At 36.0% G+C, this 16710-nt stretch overlaps 1 protein-coding gene across 1 annotated transcript in view; it reads left to right on the top strand.

Annotated features, from left to right (window-relative positions):
- The window catches only part of DKK2 (dickkopf WNT signaling pathway inhibitor 2), a 106065-nt gene that overhangs the window by 8496 nt on the left and 80859 nt on the right, over positions 1-16710 (top strand). The window lies entirely within an intron of this gene.

Consider the following 16710-nt stretch of genomic DNA (forward strand, 5'->3'; position numbering starts at 1 on the left):
GATAATTTTCCTTCTTTGGAATCATTTGCCATGTACGCAGAAATTTATCGTTTGCTTGATAAACCCCTGAGCCCAATCTCTTGCTCAACTGTGTTTGAAATCCTATCAGAAACAAGAATAAAATTCTTCCATGGCAAAATTATGATTTTTTTGAAAAATCTAACTTCAAATGGTCAAAAGTCCAGCCCAAAAGTTTTCTCAAAGCTATTAATAATGCTTGTAGACTAATGCAGGCTATAAGAATCAAGCACGATTTTCCAAAAGTCTTCCTATGCTCTGTTCTGTTTCATTATTCACTGGTGATGAATGAAAGATTTGTAGGTTTCTATTGGGATAGATACATCGTGTATTTTTAAAACCCTATGTAATTGAATTTTTGAGGTCTAAAGGGCCTTTGATTTTTTTTTTCTCTGTGATAGACTTTTAAAGAAGTTTATCTGATGAGAATGTGCTTATAAAATATTACATATTATAATATGTATATACATATGTTAAACAATGTATAATACTAACATTTATAGCTTGAGTTATGTACCGAAGAGTATATTTTTTGCAAAGTAATCACTTGTTAATTTTCATGTGAAAAAAAATCTCTTAGAATTTACTTTCAATTTGATGGACTCTTAAGAAATAATTGAATACTTAAATCACCAAGTAAGAGAATTCATCAAATATATTTAACCATTGTTACTCAAGATGGCAAGATTTATAAAACAGATTGAGAGTGTTTTTTCATCTAATGTTTAAGAAGTTGTACAACAAATTAAAATAGGCATAGCTAGACCTAAGAGACACATTAGAAACCACCTAGTGTGACTTCCTCATTTTGCCCAGGATGGAGCCAGACTGGAAGATATTTGTGATCTGCCCAACATACTGCAGATAATGATTGTGACAAAGGAATTCCCATTGGATCTTGATTCCTTTGAGTTCTAATACAAGCCTTTAAATGATGGAAAGCAATGCCCTTTGTAAAATCTATACTAACAAAGCTTTGTGAAAGAATTGAATTCACTTGTCTTGAGTTGAATTAAAAGCTGGTTGGAGACAGATTATATGTAGAGCTTCCTTTCGCTTAAATCTGCATATGTTAAAATGCATTATCAAAGATTACAATGTCATGATGACAACTGTGTCAGTAGGTTTTAAACAAAATTAATGAAAGGAAGAGGCTTGGACTGTTCTGTCCTTGCCCCTTTTTCCTGTTCTGCTATCTTCGCCTTGCTACAGGGTGTGTACTAGAAAGGCAGGGGCAACAAACAAAGGGAAGAAAACAGGGTGTGTGTGGAGACCACCGGTCACTTGACCTTCGTCCAAGCATCATCTAGGCTGAAGGCCAATAGCTTTAAATGTTTTCTGACAGAGAGAAATGCTGCGATCAGGATATTTCCTACAAACTCACTCCTGGAAAAGAAACAAAAAAGGATTTCCAAAATAAATACTTAGGATGGGTAATGCAGAATGATGTTTTTACATTTTAGTTTTTTCCACTCTTTTTTTTTTCTTCTGTCCTATATTATTCTATTGTTTTACACATGCACATACATGTCCACACATATTAATATCAGTCACTAAATTGATTGATCAAATTCTGCAGTTAGAAAACCACCAACCCTTGAGATACTACCTGACTTGGGCAGTCAACTCAGGACACCCTACTTGGAGATCAGAACTATTTCAGGGGCCGGCGCTGTGGCACAGTGGATTAAAGCCCTGGCCTTAAGTGCTGGCATCCCATTTGGGCGCCTGTTCTAGTCCCGGCTGCTCCTCTTCCGATTCAGCTCTCTTCTGTGGCCTGGGAAAGCAGTGGAAGATGGCTCAAGTCTTTGGGCCCCTGCAACCACGTGGGAGACCCAGAAGAAGCTCCTGGCTCCTGGCTTTGGATCAGCTCAGCTCCGGCTGTTGCGACCATCTGGGGAGTGAACCAGCAGATGGAAGACCTCTCTCTACCTCTCTCTGTAACTCTGTCTTTCAAATAAATAAATCTTTCAAAAAAAAAAAAAAAGGAGAGAACTATTTCAGGATAGTCTTGGAGTTGGCAGCAGAGGGGTATTAGAGAGAGGCAAGCGTACATGGAGAGTAGCATCCATCTTCTCAGACCTCTCCCACTTCCCGTATCAACTGCCTCTGGCTGGAGAGTGGTGGATCTCTTCACATAGGGATGGGCTTAACCTTTTCGCTTCTTCTCTCTTCTTCCCACAGTACATGAGCAATAACTATAGGGGAATTTGATATGCTGATGTTTCAGGCATAAACATCTCATAATTGCGTTGTTTTCTTTGGGCACATGCCTTGAATACCATCATATGTTGTTTCTAAGAATATGCTCTTGAAGATGGTTACAATTTGTACATGGTCCAGCAGTATAGATTCAGGCCACCTGTTAGCCTATTTTTTAAAAATATGCTGGACACTGAACAAATAATTTAACACCTTTAAGCTTTGTTTCTCTCCATAGAAAAATGGTGTTCAGAGTAGTGGTGTCTTTTCCTGTCTCTACAAGCCATAAAATATTGCTGATTTGCATCAACATTATTATAGATTGTTTAATGAGAAACAAATTTCAGATCTGCCCATCCTCAATTCATGGAGAGAAAATCTGAATTAGATAGTTAGAATCAATCCAAGAGCAATATATGATTACTGAATATAAATTCAGTTTCTATTTTGATAGATTACCTCCTGTATTTTTTTAAATGGGCACATAGATTGGAAGTGGAGGTGTTTTCTAGTTTGTCCCCTGCCCTATTTCTGTCCATTCAGTTGGGTTTCCTAAAAATATCACTATCAGTAGTAGTATCTTGACATTTCAACACTTGTTTTCTAGTTTTTGCAGGCTACAAACAGCTCTTTTGTCTGCTTTCAGAATACCTTACCTATCATGTTCTGGTAGAGCATTATACCTTTTTTCCCCTTTCATGTTTGGATTATGCTACTATTTTTATAGTTTTAAAATGTCTTGGAAAGGTGTGATAAAAATCTCAATATTAGAAATAAGTGTATTCTTAAGATTCTGAAAGTACATTTGGACACTTTAAAGGTTACATGGTTCAGAATGGATCAAGCTCAGAGAAGTAAGCAATTGTGAAGACAAGTTGTATTGGTGAGAAACAACACAGTCTGGGACAGAGGAAATGCATTTTGTCAAACATTTTTTTTCCAAAAGGAACATAGGTATTTTTCAAAGCTTTTGAAAACACATCATTATGTTGCTAAGTGGGCAATTTCCTATTGAATAATTTAATAAATCTGATTATCATGTTACGTGAGATTCCTATCTCTGAGTGGTAAAAACAGTGAACACACATAAGAAAAAATTGAGTAAAAATTGTAACCTGAGAACTGATGAGGGTGTTTTTTATGGTTATTATTAATAGCTTATTTTTAGGGCCATTTTAGGATTGGAGAAAAACTGAGCCCAGTTACAGAGCTTTCACGAATCTCCTTTCCTCCCTCCTTCCTGTGATTTCCTGTGTTATTTACAATTGTGTTAGTGTGGCACATTTGTTGCAATTGATGGACCAATATTAATATATTATTATTAACTGAAGTCTCAGTTTACATTAGTGTTCACTCTTTGTATGTTACTTTTTACAGGTTTTGAAAATATATAATGATACATATTCACCATTACAGTATCATTCACTGCCCTGAAATCCTCTATCCTTCACCTGTTTAAGCCTTCCTCTTCTCCGAATACTTGGTAACCCTTGATGTTTTTACTGTCTTTGTCTTTTTCACAGTGTCACATAGTTGGAATCATATAGTATGTTATATTTTCAGAATGACTTCTTTCAGTTCGCAGTATGCATTGAAGGTTTCACTGTGAACTACAGTGGCAAAAGTAAGCAAAGGATGGTAGGTTTTTAAATTTTGTGATTAGATCTCCAGAAACAGTCTATATATTCATCTTCCTTGGGATTACACTCACTTGGACATCTGAAAACAAAATGCATGATTTATTTGTCTCAAACTTCTTAGATTCCATATAAAGATTGTTAGCGTCATTATTTAACCATTTGTACAATTTAGAAACATTATGTTCTCCCTAATCTCCATCTCTCCTCCAAAGCAGTTATTCTCTAAATTTACAGGATTCTACTTCTCCGTTGGTATCTATACCATTTGCTGCTTTATTGTCATCCCAGGGGCCTTGACTCACACAGCACCATTATTATTTCTCAGTAGACTATTATAATATTGTAATATCCTTGTACTTCTCCAAAATATTTTCCAGATTACTTCTAAAGTAAGAGTTCTAAAGCAAAATCTCATTAGTCCATTCTCCATCTATGTCCGTTTCTAGAGCATGTTTTCCATGTTTCTCACTGTGGCACACAATATTGCCATTTATCTTGTTTCTACCTACTTTATGTCTCAAGCCACACAGCTCATGAATGATAGAGCAGGGATTTAAAGCCAAGGAGTCTTACTTCCACACTTAAGCACTGTGCCATGCTGCCTCATATATGTTGGAGGCAGAAGAAACCAGCTAAAAACCTCTGATGAATTCATTTCAGAATTCAGATGGGATTCCAATTTTTGAGGTAAGTGAGTCAACTTGCTAATTGCTAACTTAGTCCTTAGGTGTATTTGATGCTGTGATCACAGTCAACAAATATTTACTACATGTAGAAGCCTTGATGGGTCCTTGGTGCATGTAAAACAAATGTAGTGTTCTTGAGGGATCAATTTGCAATTGATGGTAGAAAGAGGTCATGCTTCTATTTCCAATACAATTTTACAGCTGGAAAAACTGATGAGGTTTTCATTTTCTTAAATATAACTAAGGGATAAACACTTGCATTTCATCTCTTAAGTTATCTAGCTAACTTCAGTTATATTAAGAATGGAAACATTCTGATTCTTGCTGTAAGCAATGCATAAATAATACCAAAGTCTAGGTCAATCTCCTGAAAAACCTTTTTTTTTTTTAAATCCGAAGTATAATCAAGTTATTTCAGTCATTCTTCAAGATGACCCTCTGGATCCTTTGGTGACGCTCGGGATGAATTGTAAGAGTAAACTGTTTTCATGAACAGTCACAAAAAGTTCTTATTGTGCTGGACATTATGCTGAAAATGTAAAGTAGCGATTTCTGCCTTTTATTGTTCCAATATTTTAGAAGGAAATAAAGTTTGATTTTTTTTCCATTGTAAATACCTCGCAGTTCCCCAAGGAAGTCTGATTCTAATTTTATAATTTACAAAGCACTAAAGAAATATTAGTGGGAAGTGGCAGGCTTACAAGGAATCAGAAATATGGGAAGAAATAACAAATATAGAGTGTAGGAATCAGTGGTGACCTCAGCGAGGACTGGCTGTCAATTGAAATGGACATGGTCTTACTACAGAGAGGGTGGAGGAAAGGAATGTATACTGAATAATATCAAGAACAGGAATTTGATAAATAAAAATGAAAGCTTAAAAAGTTGTCATGGATTTTTTAAACATGCCTTTTTAAACATTGTTTTTCTACATTAGTCACCACAGAAAACTCAGTCCTTTGCTATTTTCCTATAAATCTTTCTTTTGAAACTAACTTCAGAAGTAGTTATATATTTATATTTCCTAATCTATAGTTTTATGACCATAAGCAATGTTATGCACATTGATTAATATAACACATTTAAATTAGCTGGTTCTGAGTGGCTTTGTGTTGTTTGCATAAAGCAAATGCCCCACCCCTCCCAGAAGGTGAGGATGTGAAAGAAATGTGATGGTGCTTCTGGAAACAATTCCAGAAAATTCAAAAAAAAAAAAATGTGCTGAGTCAATGAATCAGTATTTTGATTGCAACTGTGTACTTTTCTGTTAATTTCTTTAAGGTGACAAGCCCTCAGTTGGGTTGATAGATTCTTAGTATCATCTTATAATCATGTCTTCTTCATTAGAGGGACCTGATCAGAATTTATGTAATACTATTGCTATTCTAAAGAAAATCATGTGTTCCAGAAGCAGTTAATAAGTGAAGGCCAACAGTATGTTCCCCACCCCAAACCCACTCTTTTCCTGAAAGAGAAGGCAGAGACAAATCATGTCCAGCCAACTCCCTAGAGTCCATTCTAGTGACACACTTTTCTTCATATGTGCCTTGTTAGTTAAAATGTGTGCACTGAGACAAAAAATAGGTCTCTCAAAAGTTATTCTTTTTAAATGCAAACATATTCTACTAAAATTTTGGAGAAAAAGGCTAAACTTCTTAACTCAGTATAAATGTTTTCTCCTTGGTCAAATTATTACAATGTTTCCAGAATCTTTAGAAATCCTTGTAAATTTCCATGCTTGCCTATTTGCCCTGCTGCTATCTTCCCAACATTCTTCAGAAGGAAATGGCTTTTTAACAAGAAAAATTCTCTTGAAATTACATTTTCAAGGGGGTCCTAGCCACAGCAGCTGCAAAGCATTGTAACTGAAGCCTAGTCTCTGTTGGTTCTCATTGTTAAGTGCACAAATGACCAGCTCTGCAGTCTTGTGCCACAGCCACCTACTGATTGATTACAAATTGGATTGGCATGTGTATTATGAATTTTCTTGTTAGAAAACATAAGCTTTCGACACAAAAGAGCAACTAGATTTGATTATATGAGACATGCAAAATTAAGTAATATCTAAAAATATAAGCCTGGGTCTTGGGAACCATCAAGGAACAAAAATGTAACAACCTTACCACTCTTTATGTTTTGAAAAATATCCACTGTGGGAGAGTTAGGAACTACCTAGAAAAGATGCTCTGATGATGGGACCAGGATGTTATGGATTTTCAAGACCCACTTAAAATATCTTAGGAAATCAAGGGAAGGCAACCAATGCAATGTACAAATGATTGATTCCATATCTACCCTATCAGAATTAAGAATTGAACACTCAGATGAGTGCCACTAGAAGTCATCACAGAAGGATTTAATGTTTGGTTGTGAAGGAATTAGATTTTGTGGTTAGGATGCAGATGGAAAGACAAAGAACATAACCGACAGCTACTTGTGATTTATCATAAACAAAATCCAGTTAGATAAATAGGCTGAGTTCCAAATCACAGTTATTGCTTATCAGTAAATAATGCAGTTTGATATTCAGTGGGATTTCATGATATTCCTGTAGTATATTCTCAGCAGTTTCCTGCCTCCAGAGTTAATGTGGTTGGAGTACATGATGTCTTCCTTCCAGAAGAGAGGGAAAGCTATTCCTTGAGCACCTGATTTATGCCAGGAGTTTTGTTATCTCGATTTTCTCCATACCCTATGAACTTCTATGATATACAGAGCACTAAATATGTATTTGAGGGAGGCAGTCATACAGGAAAGAACCATATCACTCACAAACAAGTTTAACACTTGACATATGTGGTCCCATGGGGCTCAGCTTCAAATTCAATTATTTGATTACACTTTTTAATATGAGAGAATTTGGCATTGATGAGTTAAATGGGGTGACACCACTCAAGTTTTGTTTTTGTGAAAGTGAATGAGATTGTTTTCCCCTTATGAGGTTTTGTTTTGCTTTGTTTTAGAGGGTCCCACAACTCTATAGAACTACGCCTGTATATTCTGCAAACACTGTTGAAGTTCTTGTATTGTTGTCTCCAAAGAGGAATCCAAGATTATTGTAATTTTCTTTTATCTTCAAGGGGAGTAGGTTAAAAGCAAAAGCAAACCACTACTGACAAAAACCAACATTTAAATACCTGATAAGTACTAATGAATAGTTAAACATGGTCATCAGGATAGTTTGTGACAAATACAGCTTCTGCAATTGCAAATAAGTAGTAATTTGTACTTTTCTGGATATCAATTTTAGTGGAGGAAAAAAGGTAGTTAATGCTATTGGTTCAGTGGAGTCTGGATCATCCACCATATTTTCTCTGAGCAAATTTTCATTGACTAGGAAGCCAAGGCATATACCAAAATGTCTCATTCTATTTTAGAAAGGCTTGGAAGGCAGATACTCCTTTGTTGGTCTGATTGTTGCAAACCCAGCATTAGGAACATAGAGCATTTTGGGAATGTGCACATGCTTAACACCTGCAATTTTCTATGAGTTATAGTCATACTTCATCAGTCACCAGAATGAAAAGCCAAATGCCGATCTGAAGGAGGACTTCTGAGGCAATTCTTCTGGAGCTAGCAATATACCCTACTTGTCATCTCTCAGACATAAGCCTTTAATCCCCTCTTCCTAAAATTGTTTATTTTAAAATGTGAGAAAGTTTAAGGATGTCACAGCTGAGCTGTGAGCTTTCTCTTTAAAGAATCCCATCCTTCAAACCCATCTTCAGCAAGGAAACTGGCATTTCATGTGCTAAGCAGATGGCGTTCTGCAGCACTGGCCGGCCCTCATCTGCAGCTGGGCTGATCTGGTACACAGGTGTCCTGATTTGGACCTTCTTGAAATTCTGACACCACACTCTCCTCCATTGGGAAGTATGACTTGGCGATGCTATTTTCCAGTGACAACAGATATACTGGCCTAGCAATAACAACTCTGACTAAGGTGATAACATAACTCACTGACTCACATTGTGCTGGGGCTGAGGGTGGATGGCTTGTTCTAAGAGTCTGGGCCAACGTTTTGGTTTTGATTTCCTCTTTTATATTGCGTATTGTCATCCATGTCTCCTCCCTTCACCTCTCAGAATTTTGGGTACTTCTTAGAAGGGTGGGAATGTCTTGAAGAGGGAAAAAAAAATGCTGCAATAACCCAACAAACAAATAAGCAAACAAAGCTACAAATTGCAGTGAAATGGGTGGCTTTTCTAATCATGGGTAAATATTGAGCAACAACATGCCAAAGTTAAGTAGTCTTCGCGGGTATGAAATTGAGAAAAACTAGACAAATTCATTAGACTGGACAGCATTTGACAAAAACTGTAAAATAAAGGAAGTTTCAAAAATGTAGGCAACAAAGAGAAAATTTAGTTGCTGCATAATCTTTTACAGAATTCATTTCTGTCTCACCAAAAATATTTCTCAGTGCAGAGCCCAGATGTTTTGAAGTTTTTTTTTTTTATACAGAAAGCAATACTTAAGAACTTTCCCATTCCTTTCCATTTTAGTAACAGCTGCTTCTAACAACTGCTTATAATGAATATGGCTAAATATGAAAAACAGTAGTGAAAATAAATGAGGAAGTAGATTGTACTACAATTTAGCCCATTAGATTGTATTCTTACCCTGTCTTTTTGCTTTCAAAAAGTGAAGGTTTATTCTATAGAATAATGTGTTAGATATTGATTATAGATTATGAGAGCAGCTTATAAAATAAAGTACTTAAGAAAACAGAGATATCTAAGAAACAACATAGGTTTACTCAGAGTAAATCATGACACGTTAAGCTTATTATTTCTTTACAATTTTTATTTCATTTGTGAGACAGACAGACACACAGGGAGAGGCAAAGACAGCTCTCATCTGTTGGTTTGCTCCCTAAATGCCCACAGTGGCCAGCTGGGTAAAGCTAGAGCCAGGAGACAGGAACACTATCCAGGTCTCCCAAGTGACTGGCAGGAGCTCAGATACTTCACTGCTGCCTCTCAGGGTCTGCATTTAGTGGGAAGTTGGAGTCAGGAGTTGGAATCAAGAATCAACCCCAGGCACACCGATGTGCAGCACAGGCAGCTTAGCTGCTAGGCTAGAGACATGCCCCCCATTTTATTATTTCCAGAAAATTATTAATGTTGTAATTTCTTGAACATGGGGACTGGCATCAGTGTGATGATGAGTCCTTCCAACTTTAATTATTCGCTTTGTGATCTATCTAATGGTCTCCTGGCTTTAAATATGCCAATGACTCCCATATTTCTATCTTTAGACAAAACTTGTTTCTTGAACTTCAGATTAATATATCTAAATATGTAACATTTGTACTAATAAATATTTCATACTGGATATATTCAAGCCCCCAATTTTCCCTTTTCCAAATCTGCCACACCCATGGTTTTCCCCATCTCAATTGATGGTAACCCTACTTTTCTATTTGCTTAACCAAAATGCATGGATTAATCCGTAACTTTTCTCTTTCCTTTACACCCATAATTCATCTGTTAGGAAAACCCCTTAGCTAAGCTCAAAATATATCTCTAGACCTAAGAAGACATATCTGTTAAAGACATCTTATTATCAGCTTTTCGAAAAATACCTTAGGCATTTAAATTAGGTTAAATAGGGTACAAACAGGGCAAAGTAGACCTTCCTAAGAAAATGACTTCATATGGATATAATAAATATCCTTATTTTATAGTCTAGGATTTGTTTTATTTATTTACATTAGAGCATTTAAAAAATTGGTATTCTAGGAAACAGTTAAATCATCAAGTCTACCACTGCTAGAGCAGGAAAAATAACTGATGGAGCATTTAACTATACCCTGTAAAACAAAGCACTTTATAAATCCACAAATCCAATCTTTTGTTATAGGAGTTGGATTCTGTAAGCTTTTTTTAGTGACTAGAAAACATCAACACCCATGTGTAAGTATTCACTTTGCTTCTCTGATGCTTTACAACTAATTTATGGTTTCCCTCTATGTTATTGCATATAGATGGTTAGTAATGGACACTATGCCGACAAAGAGAATGATTTCTATTATTCTCTACGATGTTTTACAATGATAAGCTGTGACTTGGCTCCCCAAACTTAGACTTTAATAACTTTGTTCTAATTTGACTTACTGCAGTGACAAGCCTTATTTATTGTTTAAAAGGTTAAGGAAAATGATATCATGCATAAGGTGTTAGGATATTGTTATCACATCATTTATGATATAATTTTATAGAGTATTAAATTTCTCTCCTTTAATTTTTATTCATGTTACCTATGTAATGGTTTATCTATCATTCTGCTGTATAGATATATGAGGGAATTGGATTTCATTTTAGCAACTAAAATAATCGGTTTAACCCCAATATCAGTTTCTTTTGTAATCACATTTACAGAAATTACCATTCCTGTTTTGAGACAGATGAAATATACAAAGCTGTATTAATTGACACCATAGGATTGATAAATTAAACATTAAAGCAGATTGGAGATGTAGATCACTGAGATAAGATAGAACTATCTAAAAGTCATGCTAGAAAAATTGGGTATCCATGTAGCAAAAAAAAAAAAAAAAAAAAAGAGATATCCAGACATTACTTTCTTACATATAAAATTCAACTCAAATGCATTAAAGTGTTTTAAAAGTAAGAATATTGGTTTACCCAGTGTCATTTAAAAAAATTAGAAAACATGTGCTGGCACTGTGGCATAGCAGGTAAAGCCACTACCTGCAGTGCCAGCATTCTAAATGGAAGCTGGTATGAATCCTAGCTGCTCTACTTCCAATCCAGCTCTCTACAAATGCACCTAGGAAAACAGCGTGAGATGGCCCAAGTGCTTGGGTCCCTGCACCCATGTGAGAGATGAAGATGAAGCTCCTGGCTTTTGGCTTTGGTCTGGCCCGGACCTGGCCATGGTGGCCATTTGGGGAGTGAAACAGTGGATGGAAGACTTTCTTTCTGCTGCTGTCTATGCCTTTCCTAACTCCACCTTTCAAATAAATAGATCTTAAAAAAAAAAAATAGAAAACAGGCCACTCACTGGGAGACGTATGCAATATAAATAGCCAAACCAATCCTTGTCTGACTAAGGATTGGTGTCCAGAATATACCAAACATTTCTGTAAATCTGTAAAGAACAATCTGAGAGATAAATAATATAATAAAAAGTGTAAAACACATGATTAGGCATTTGATAGAAGAGTAAAACAGTGGCCAATAATTACTGGAATAAAGTCTTAGTCTAAGGCAACAGGAAGGCAAATTAAGATATTGATCTTCCATTTTAAAACACTCAATTATCAAAAAGTAAGAGCACTGATGATAGTTTGTCTAGGTGAGGATGTGGGACTGTAGCATATGATTCATGTGAATCACTAACACTGCTCAGCAATAACTTGTAATTCTGAACATTTCAATGCTATTCCTAAGATTATAACCCAAGACACGTCTGAGCGTGTACACCAGAAGACATGCACCAAAAGGATCATAGCTTTTAATATCAAAAGATGGGAAATAAGACTTGTCTTTGCTAACAAAGTTTTCTTTATCTATCAACTATATATCCTATCTATTTATCTGTATATCTAAATCAGGGTAGATTAACACAATAGAGTGTTATGGAGGAAAATAAATCAATGAATCACACCTAGAAGTGAGCACAAATGATTTGAAATGCAATGGTTAGTGACAAAAGACTATTTACACATTTATCTTACATATTTTTAAAAAAGCAATTACTGAAACAATAAAGGAAAAATAAATTACTATTCTGAACATTGAAGATAGTGTTAATTTTGCAGAGAGTCAAAGGAGTTGGGATAAGGGGGCTTGAAAAATAGTATCAAGTTATTGTTTCTAGTTCTTAGTTTGTATGGTGGGTCACATTTGTGTTTTTGAGAGAGAGAGAGAGAGAGAGAGAGAGAGAGATCTTACATCCCTTGGTTTACCCGCCCCCCCCCCCCCCCAAAGTTGCTGCATCAGCCAGGGCTGGATCAGGCTGAAGCCAGGGGCTAGAAACTTCATCTCAGTCTCCCAAGAGGTGACAGGAATCCAAGTACTTAGAACATCATTCACTTCTTCCAAGTGCATTAGCAGAGACCTGGGTCAGAAGAAGCATAGCCAGTACTTGAACTGGCATCCCATATGGGATGTTGGTGTCCTAAGCAAAAACGTAACCTTCAGCATCACAATTCCAGCCCCAACATTTGTGTTTGATAACCTAAAATATTCAAATATATTTTACATATATCAAATGTTTTGTAAGATATCTATAAAATAAGAAATTAAAAGACAATTCAAAAAACCTGAGAAACTTTGTATAATGTGAGGATCTTCTGTTTAGCTGGGATATCTGCAGATGGGAGCAGAGAGAAAGGCACACCCTCTGAAAAGTGCAGTCATTTTAAAGACTAGTTTTGAGAGGTCCTTCCTTGAGGAAGATATGATAGGCAGTACTAGAGAGAGGTGTGTAAAAGTGGAACTTGGATCTCAGAGGATGTAGCTGAAGTTTTTGTGAGTTTCTTCCCTGATCAATAATTGGAACCCCTATGCTATATGACCCTGTGTATCCCTCTGCTTATTCACCATATATGAAAAGATCATGTTTTCAGTATTTTCTGCTTAACCCATGAACGGCTTTCTTCTTAATATTGAACTTCTTCTTTGGAAGACAGAGAGAAACAGACACAGAGAGAGGAAGCTTCCCATTCACCCCACAAAAGCTTGTAATAACTGATTGGGCAGGGGGGTGACACTGAGCTCGGAAGTCAACCTGGCCTTCCTCATGGGTGGCAAACCCGACTGCTTTAGCCATCACCATGCCTTCCATTTTTGCAGTAGCAGGAAGCTGGAGTCTGGAGCTGGCACTGATGGTTGAATCTAGGTACTCCTATGTGAAATACGGGCATTGTAAACAGTGTCTTAACTGCAAGGCTAAATGCCTGCCACCAATTTTCTTTTAGAAAAGCATTCAGGGCTCCAGAAATAATCCCTTATACAAAACATGTCTCTAATCTATTAATGTAACTTCCTAGGAAATTTGAGAGGTGAAATTGCATATAATGAAGAAGGAGAAAAATGAATATTAAGTTCCAATAATGAAGCAGAAATATTGGTGAAATTTATTTTAATTATATTTACAAAGAAATGCACACTTGTTCTCCTGTGAATTTTTTTGCATTTACTTGCTCCTTGGGTTCCTCATGCAAGTAAAGTAGGTGGTAATTAATAAGCTGTGGTAAAAAAGGTTGAAATCTCTTTAAAGTCTGTTTATAAAAGTTTTCTCTATAGCAATATTATGTACATGAGATTTGAGATCTTCCAGGCAGGTTAGCTCTGGATGCCTTCTGCTTATTATGCTTGAAGAGTATAGTTAACATGATTTTTGTTATTTAAATGATGAATTATAACTAATTAGAGACTTCTTGTTATGTAGATGGGAGGGTCTGGTGATGGTGGTGGTGCTGCTGCTGCTGCACTTTAAAAGCAAAAAAAAAAAAAAAAGCAAAATGGAAAACTAGTTTTTCTAATTTATTGAAATTAAAAGTTGCCTTATACCAGTGGTTCTCAGTCTTGTCCACAGACTCTTGGGTGTGTCCAGGACATTTTCAAAAAGTTTAAAAGGTCAAAATTCTTTCCATCATTAATAAGATTCTTACAGGGTCTTTAGATGATAATAGTTTGAGAGTAATTTCATTAGATAATTTGTATTCTTTCTTTTCCAGTGATTAGGAGCAAAGTAAATAGAAATTTTTAAGAGTTTCAGAATTTAATAGGATTATAAAGCATGCAACTTGTCTATTTTTCTTTTTATTTTGATGTTTAGTTTCTGATGTTCATATTGAGGTTGCATCACACATATGTATTCCTTAGTCGATATTTATTCAGAATCTCATATGTCACAAATATTATCCTGGAATGAGGAATACAAAAAAGCAAAAGCCCCTGTTTTCTTAGGATATTTAAAGTAAATATTGGATTTAGGTTAAATCAATAACAGCAAAAATAGTATAAGAAAACATGGATGTGTACTTAGTAGATTATTTCAATTAGGAAATAGGAATAGAAGAACTGTTTCTATTGTCTAATGACTTTCATGCTGAGCTGTCTTAATTATGAGTTAATGTCTATTTTGAAGGGAATCATTGGACATTTTGTTCTTTAACATTGACAGGGGCTTTACCCAAGAATCTATGGCACATTCGAGGATTACAGGCATAATAGCCTTATTTGTTTCTTACCTTTCTGGTAGAAGGCAGCCTACTGATGGGTAAATCAAATCACTTAAGTGAAAGGAAAAAAACCGCAGGGTTTTGTGTGTGTGTGCGTGTGTGCGTGTGTGTGTGTGTATAGAGAACAGCTAATTTAAAACCATAAAATGATGGTAAACTTCACAGATGGCAAAATGCTCTGGGGTCCCAAGAGGAAAATAAATTCGTTTGAAGTACAAATTTGAGAAATCGAGGCCCAGCCACCTGGGGCCAAATGCTTATTCTCTGTAATTTGAGGAGAATTCCCACAGAATTACAGAGATTTAGAAACTGGTTAGCAAGTACTCATTTAAAGAAAAATCTCTGTTAGCCAAGGAACCTAAAATTGCTTTTGCGTAACAAAATGCCTGATTCCACTTTGATAATGATTCAAGAATGTCCCTTCCAATGCTGTGTCAAAGTAAGGGCTTGCTCATTTTATTAAAGTGACTTACTTGAAAAATATTGCTGTCCCTTTGCCCTCCCCCAGCTGCAAGTTCCCTTGCTAAAGTATGATTTCATAAATTTATTCTGAAATAAAATTTCATTTTTCCTTTGCTCTCCTCCTTCCAGCTGCAACTTACTATCCGGTTTTGTGCAATAATTAATACATATGTTTAAAATAAGAACTCATCTTCTCTCCTCTACCCTCCCAGCTGCAGATTTCTAGCTCCTTTGCGGTTTTTTTCCCAGATTTTTGTTTGTAGCAATATTTCATAAATACAGAAAAAGCTCAGATTCTCCAGTACCTCCTTCCAAGCCCACAATGTTGTGCCAATTCCCAGTGGTTCTGATTACTGCCAGTGGAGATTAGCTTAGGCCCTTCCTCAATTGCAACATTGCTTTTACATTTCTCTATTTTATTTTAGATTTGAATTCTCTACTCCCCAAAACATTACATGCCCATTAGCCAAACAAGGGCATGTTATAATTTTCAAATGTTGAAATGAAAGCAACTGTGTTCTATGGTTGAAGATGGCAGACATCCTATTCTTTTAAAATAATCATTTAATATATGATCTATAATCACTTTATACTAAAAATGTAAGTATATCACAGCATTCCAGGTGTCGAGAAGTTATGATTGGTTGTATTATGATAGCCCTTGTGTTTGTGTTTTTTTTTTTTCATTTATTTAATAGATTTGCAAGTGGGAAATTCTTTGTTATTCTGCAACTTATAAAAAGACATAACAAATAATCCAATATGCCTGGTCATGATAGCAAAAGTCTAGTCTTTGTCAATACTGTCAAATCAGAATAGCAAGGACGAGATTTGGAGATAAAAGAAGAGCAAATTTAATAGTCTACCAATAGATGAGGAAGGCAGCAGACTGGCGTCCCAGTAACTACTATCCTCTCTAGTGAGGGTAGCTCAGTTTTGTTTTTTAATTTTATGTATTTATTTCAAAAGCAGTTTTATATAAAGAGAGGGAGAGACATAGACAGAGATCTTTCTTCCACTGGTCCACTCCCAAATGCCACAACTGCCAGGGCTGGAGCAGGCTGAAGCCAGGAGCCAGGAGCTTCATCTGGGTCTCCGATGTGGTGGACCACTGCTTTCTCAGGCACATAAGCAGGGAATGGGATTGGAAGTGGAGCAGCTGAGACATGAACCAGCACCCATATGGATGCTAGCATTTCAGGCAACAGCTTTACTGGCTATACCAGGATGTTGGCCCTGTTCAGGGATTTTAAATTCAAAGGGGATTATAAGTGAGGGCTCAGGACTAAACAGACAATGAACAGCATATTTTTAATAAATCTTGAATATCAGTGAAGTTTTTTGACAAACATGCTGAAGGAGAATTAATGACTTGATCTTAACATGGGTGGAACATAACAGGATGTTCTGCATGGGTAAGTAGCTGCAAAAAAAAAAAAACAAAAAAAAAAACAAAAAAAAACATTATTTTGCTGGTATCTGA

This window comes from Lepus europaeus, chromosome 8 (genome assembly GCF_033115175.1).
Source record: "Lepus europaeus isolate LE1 chromosome 8, mLepTim1.pri, whole genome shotgun sequence".
Lineage (NCBI taxonomy): Eukaryota > Metazoa > Chordata > Mammalia > Lagomorpha > Leporidae > Lepus > Lepus europaeus.